We start from the raw sequence: 6,493 nt of genomic DNA on the forward strand, positions 1-6,493 counted from the left end.
TAATTGGGCACTGTACGAAGTATTTGAAATACATGAAAGAAATACCATTGAGGTAAGATTTCCAAAGGGGTTGCAAATGGATCCGCCGATTCACCAATCATTGATGGTTCTAAAACGGCTAAGCCTACATTAAATGCATAGTACCTAGAATTACTACTGGAAAAATATATAAAAGATCATTGGGCCATACGGGCTCGCCATAATAATTATGACCCATACCCTTAGCCAATTTAGCTCTTAATACAGGATCATTCAAGTAAGGTTTTTTGTTATTGGGATAGGTGAATTCTTATAGATCCACCCCCCGAGGGAAATGGACATGATAATTTTTAATCATCCAGCTTGAGCAAGAATAAAAACAATCAAACGAGTCCATATATCCATATAAAATATTTATATGGTACCGGTATTTACACATACACATATATGATATAGGAATGGTTCAATATAAGAAAAATTTGACTGAATTCTTTTCTATAGAGTTTGAACTATCCACAAAACAAATAATTATGTTCTTACAAGTAAATACTCCAGACCCAAGTAGGCTTACAAATCAGATCATGATATGATCAAGTGCTTTATGGGTCATCTCAGACCTTCTAATTGGTATTTATCTCTAAAATGCTTGAAGATACATATACAAGGTTTGCTTGTTACTAATATTGTCTAACCTGTCTTCTTCTTTAGATCTCTTGTTTCAATCCGATAGTAGTTTTGATCGTGTCAATGCATAGGAAATAAATACATTTACATACTATTAAATCTTATAAGTGAACTAGATAAAAGGGAATTTTGATTTCATCTAGTTCACTTATACTCGATCCTACGTAGCCTGCTCATGTACAACATGATACAGATCATAGAAAAGATTCTCTTTAAGCGAACTAGCCTATCCTCTATATAGGGCTTACACGGCGATTGGAACAAATAGACACATTTGGTTGTGAATTCCCATGTGGCAGGCATATATCTACACATACCAATCAATAGTTCAAGTCACACACTCCCATAATCCATTTTCTCTTCACAAAATTCCCTTCAATCCCCCCGTTTAGTTGACATGAATGGTTAAAGGGAAATATCCAAATCCATGTCTTATTATTTTTAATAATCCATACTTGTAACAATGAAAAACTATATATTCCTACACCAAGTGATAAACTATTGATTACAAATAGTTAGGATATGTTTTGATTTTCTCTATCTATAAAGGCCAAGAAATACCTTGTTTACGTATCATTGGAAAGTGCATTAACATAAATACGGCAGTAAGAAGCGTCAATACAAAAGTGTGTAAACTATAAAAACGAGTCAAAGTATTTTGTCCCACACTAGCGCTTCCGCGCAATAAGTTGACCAAAGGTGATCCTATTACAGGAATAGTGTCAGGGACACTTGTTACTATTTTCACTGCCCAATAGACAATTTGGTCCCAAGGTAAGGAATAACTAGTTACGCCAAAAGATGCGGTTAATACAGCCAGAACCACACTTGTAACCCAAGTCAATTCACGAGGTTTTTTAAATTCGTCGGTGAGATACACACGAAATACATGCAGGATCATCATTAGGACCATCATACTTGCCGACCATTGATGAACGTATCGGATTAACCAACCAAAGTTGGCTTCAGTCATTATGTATTGAACAGAAGAAAAAGCCTCAGTAACGGTCGGACGATAGTAAAAAGTCATAGCAAACCCGGTAGCTACTTGTACTAAAAAACAAGTAAGCGTAATTCCCCCTAAACAATAAAATATATTGACTTGGGGAGGAACATATTTACTAGAACGGTTACAATTAAACTCGGCCCAATCTTTTACTAAAAGGATTGAGCCGAATACAACTAAGATTCTATTGCATATATTTTGATCAAGATTTGAAATACAAAATCTAGAAAACTAAATCAAAATCTAAGACTCAAATCTTTCTATTGTTGTCTTGGATCCACAATTAATCCTACGGATCCTTAGGATTGGTATATTATTTTCTATCCTGTAGTTTGTAGTTTCCCTGAATCAAGCCAATTATTACAACTCTTTCTACCTATCCTGTATATTGTCCCCTTTGTTCCGTGTTGAAATAGAACATTAATTTATTACTTATTATTAGAGTTTAGATTGTTAGATTAGTTAGATTAGTTAGTGATTAGATATTAGTATTAGACGAGATTTTACGAATTTTTTTAATTTCTTTATAGGAGAGGACAAATCACTTTTTTTCGATGCGAATTTGACACGACATAGGAGAAGCCTCCCTTTATCAAAAATTCTATTATTTTAATAATAAAAGGGGTTCCAACATATTAATATATACTGAAGTGTTCCCCTAGATTCCGAACTTTTTTTGAATACTCACAATCCGTATTAGTTAATAATCCTAGTGATTGCATTTCTATGCTTAGTCTGATAGGAAATAAGATATTCAAATAAATAATTTTATAGTGAATGACTATTCATCTATTGTATTTTCATGCGAATATGGGGGCAAGAAAACTTTATGGAAAGATGGTGGTTTAATTCGATGTTGTTTAAGAGGAGTTCGAACACAGGTGTGGGCTAAATAAGTCAATGGACAGTCTTGGTCCTATTGAAAATACCTGTGAAGATCCAAATCTAAAAATGAAAAACATTCATAGTTGCAGTAATGTTGATTATTTATTTGGCGTTAAAGACATTTGGAATTTCATCTTTGATGACACTTTTTTAGTTAGTGATAGGAATGGAGACAGTTATTCCATCTATTTTGATATTGAAAATCAGATATTTGAGGTTGACAACGATCATTCTTTTCTGAGTGAACTAGAAAGTTCTTTTTCTAGTTATCGAAACTTAAGTTATTATTATGAGAATCAATCCTACTACTTTTTGTTCTGGGTTTCCACGCTTGAAAATAAAAACACAGGGCGTGTCGTCCAAATCATCGGTCCGGTACTAGATGTAGCCTTTCCCCCGGGCAAGGTGCCAAATATTTATAACGCTCTGGTAGTTCAAGGTCGAGATAGTGTTGGTCAACCAATTAATGTGGCTTGTGAGATACATCAATTATTAGGAAATAATCGAGTTAGGGCTGTAGCTATGAGTGCTACAAACAGTCTAACGACAGGAATGACAGTGATTGAAACAGGAGCTCCTATAAGTGTTCCAGTCGGGGGAGCGACTCTGGGATGAATTTTTAATGTGCTCGGAGAGCATGTTGATAATTTAGGGCCTGTAGATACTAGTACAACATCTCCTATTCATAGATCCGTGCCCGCCTTTATACAGTTGGATACAAAATTATCTATTTTTGAAACAGGAATTAAAGTAGTAGATCTTTTAGCCCCCTATCGCCGTGGAGGAAAAATCGGACTATTCGGGGGAGCTGGAGTGGGTAAAACAGTACTCATTATGGAATTGATTAACAATATTGCTAAAGCTCACGGGGGCGTATCCGTATTTGGCGGAGTGGGTGAACGTACTCGGGAAGGAAATGATCTTTACATGGAAATGAAAGAATCTGGAGTGATTAATAAAGAAAATATTGCAGAATCAAAAGTGGCCCTAGTTTACGGTCAGATGAATGAACCGCCGGGAGCTCGTATGAGAGTTGGTTTGACTGCCCTAACTATGGCGGAATATTTCCGAGATGTTAATGAGCAAGACGTACTTCTATTTATTGACAATATCTTCCGTTTCGTCCAAGCAGGATCCGAAGTATCGGCCTTATTGGGTAGAATGCCTTCCGCTGTGGGTTATCAACCGACCCTAAGTACCGAAATGGGTTCTTTACAAGAAAGAATTACTTCTACCAAAGACGGGTCCATAACCTCTATTCAAGCAGTTTATGTACCCGCAGACGATTTGACCGACCCTGCTCCTGCTACGACATTTGCACATTTAGATGCTACTACCGTACTATCAAGAGGATTGGCTGCCAAAGGTATTTATCCAGCAGTAGATCCTTTAGATTCAACGTCAACCATGCTTCAACCTCGGATCGTTGGTGAGGAACATTACGAAACCGCCCAAAGAGTTAAGCAAACTTTACAACGTTACAAAGAACTTCAGGACATTATAGCTATCCTTGGATTGGACGAATTATCCGAAGAGGATCGTTTACTCGTAGCAAGAGCGCGAAAAATTGAGCGTTTCTTATCACAACCCTTTTTCGTAGCAGAAGTATTTACCGGTTCTCCAGGGAAATATGTTGGTCTAGCAGAAACAATTCGAGGATTTCAATTGATCCTTTCCGGAGAATTAGATGGTCTTCCTGAACAGGCCTTTTATTTGGTAGGTACTATCGATGAAGCTACCGCGAAGGCTATGAACTTAGAAATGGAGAGCAATTTGAAGAAATGACCTTAAATCTTAGTGTACTGACCCCTAATCGAATTGTTTGGGATTCAGAAGTGGAAGAAATTGTTTTATCTACTAATAGTGGTCAAATTGGCATATTACCAAATCACGCCCCTATTGCCACAGCTGTAGATATAGGGATTTTGAGAATACGCCTTAACGACCAATGGTTAACGATGGCTCTGATGGGTGGTTTTGCTAGAATAGGAAATAATGAGATCACTGTTTTAGTAAATGATGCGGAGAAGGGTAGTGACATTAATCCACAAGAAGCTCAGCAAACTCTTGAAATAGCGGAAGCTAATGTGAAAAAGGCTGAAGGAAGGAGACAAAAAATTGAGGCAAATCTAGCTCTCCGACGAGCTAGAACACGGGTGGAGGCTAGCAATCCGATTTCATAACTAGTTGGTACGTTCGAATAATAAAAAGAAGTTCTCTTTCTAATCCTATTTAGATTTATCGGGTGAATACAATCAAATACAATCAAACAGAATCCAATTCTAATGCAAAAATTCAAATTAAAAAATAAATAGAAAAGATACAAAATCAAAAAATAAATATCACTAAAGGTGGGTTGTAAACCTTATTAGATACCATTGACTCTGGTATCTAATAAGTTTTACCTACTATTGGATTTGAACCAATGACTCCCGCCGTATGAAAGCAGTACTCTAACCACTGAGTTAAGTAGGTCATTTATCATCCCAAAGAGAACCAAATGAAACCCATCCTGTCGATGGATTATAAATATCATATTACTTATAAGCAATACTAATCTAAGGAATACCACTCAAAAGATCAAAGATTCTTGATGTTGGATCATGGAATATTTCTCTTGACAAGAATTTACCTACATGATAAAATATGTATCACAAGCACTAAGGGCTATAGCTCAGTTGGTAGAGCAACTTTTACACGGCGCCAATGTTTTTCAAGGGAGTTCATCACACAATCAGAAAAATTGATCTTGTTGAGAAATCGATGTCTTACTCCATAAATTTGAGGGAACCATAGCCTGACAAAGGTTCGGTCCAATTTGGACACCCATTTAGGAGGTGCCAAACAGACCCCATCATTGATTTGAGATCTTGATAAGGTGAATACCCAGTCTATTCAATGCTAGGCATAATGAATGTAAGGACCTCAAAGGTTATGAATACCCGTCTATTAAGGTGTATGAAGTTTCATATTTGATTTTTAAGTAGAACGATAGAGACTTCATTTAACTTAGGTTGATCTAGGCCAGAGACAGACCTACGTCAAGATAATCCCACCTTTGAAACACTTTGGTAATGCTCCCAAATAATGAATCAGAGCACATGGAGCCATTTCCTTATCTTTTTTTCTGTCAAGAAAAAAAATGGCTGACAACTGATATTTAGATCAGTTAATGAAGGAGCCCAATGCGAAAAAAAAAATGTATGTTGGGTCTTTGAAATAGTTCAGATCATTTTAATAATAATAAGTTTGATCTGTTTTACCGAGAAGGTCTACGGTTCAGTCCGTATTGCCCTATAAAAATGAAAAATGCAAATTTTTTGTATAATTTGCATTTCTTCATTATTATTTCTTGCTTGTAACTAAATGAAATCCAATTATTCCTATAAGTTTACTCACGGCAATCGTTTAAGCAGATGAAAGGAAAAAACCATATCAATGGATCCAATAGATATTGTTTTTCAATTGCAGATAAACACACCAACCTTTCGTCATTAATCATCGGAGGCGAATTACATATTCATATCCACAATAAAAGAATTAGTGAGACTCCCTTTCTTTTGATATCCCCAATCTTATTGAATTTTGGAAGTCAACTCATTTCACGGGCCTGGTAAATGCAAAACTACGAAGAGGAATTCACATGGATTTAGGAAAAGCCTGCTCTATTTGTGTACAAGCTAAAGTTTTTTGAAAAATGAATATCTTTGGTCACTTTCATTGTCAAATAGGCTTTTCCTTCGTATACCTTACTTACCTCGACCTAGCGAAGCACAACAAAAAAATGGTAGTCTTCTTTTTCTGTATTCAAACCAAGAAAAACCCTCTCCACCTGGATTCGAATCCTAATAGTATTATTAAATAATAATTAAATACTAATAAAAGGAATATACCAACACAGGATCTTCTAAATCTTGATATGGAAATTCCTAGACATTC

At 36.0% G+C, this 6,493-nt stretch overlaps 1 pseudogene across 1 annotated transcript; it reads left to right on the forward strand.

Annotated features, from left to right (window-relative positions):
- The first annotated feature begins 2,843 nt into the window (after positions 1 to 2,843).
- On the forward strand, positions 2,844 to 4,339 carry LOC125819774 (ATP synthase subunit beta, chloroplastic-like; annotated as a pseudogene). Its single transcript, XR_007442487.1, has one exon. The product of XR_007442487.1 is annotated as an ATP synthase subunit beta, chloroplastic-like (transcript).
- The last annotated feature ends 2,154 nt before the right edge of the window (positions 4,340 to 6,493 follow it).

The sequence above is a fragment of the Solanum verrucosum genome, unplaced genomic scaffold (assembly GCF_900185275.1).
Source record: "Solanum verrucosum unplaced genomic scaffold, falcon-dt-bn FXZP01000239.1, whole genome shotgun sequence".
In the NCBI taxonomy this organism is placed as follows: Eukaryota; Viridiplantae; Streptophyta; class Magnoliopsida; order Solanales; family Solanaceae; genus Solanum; species Solanum verrucosum.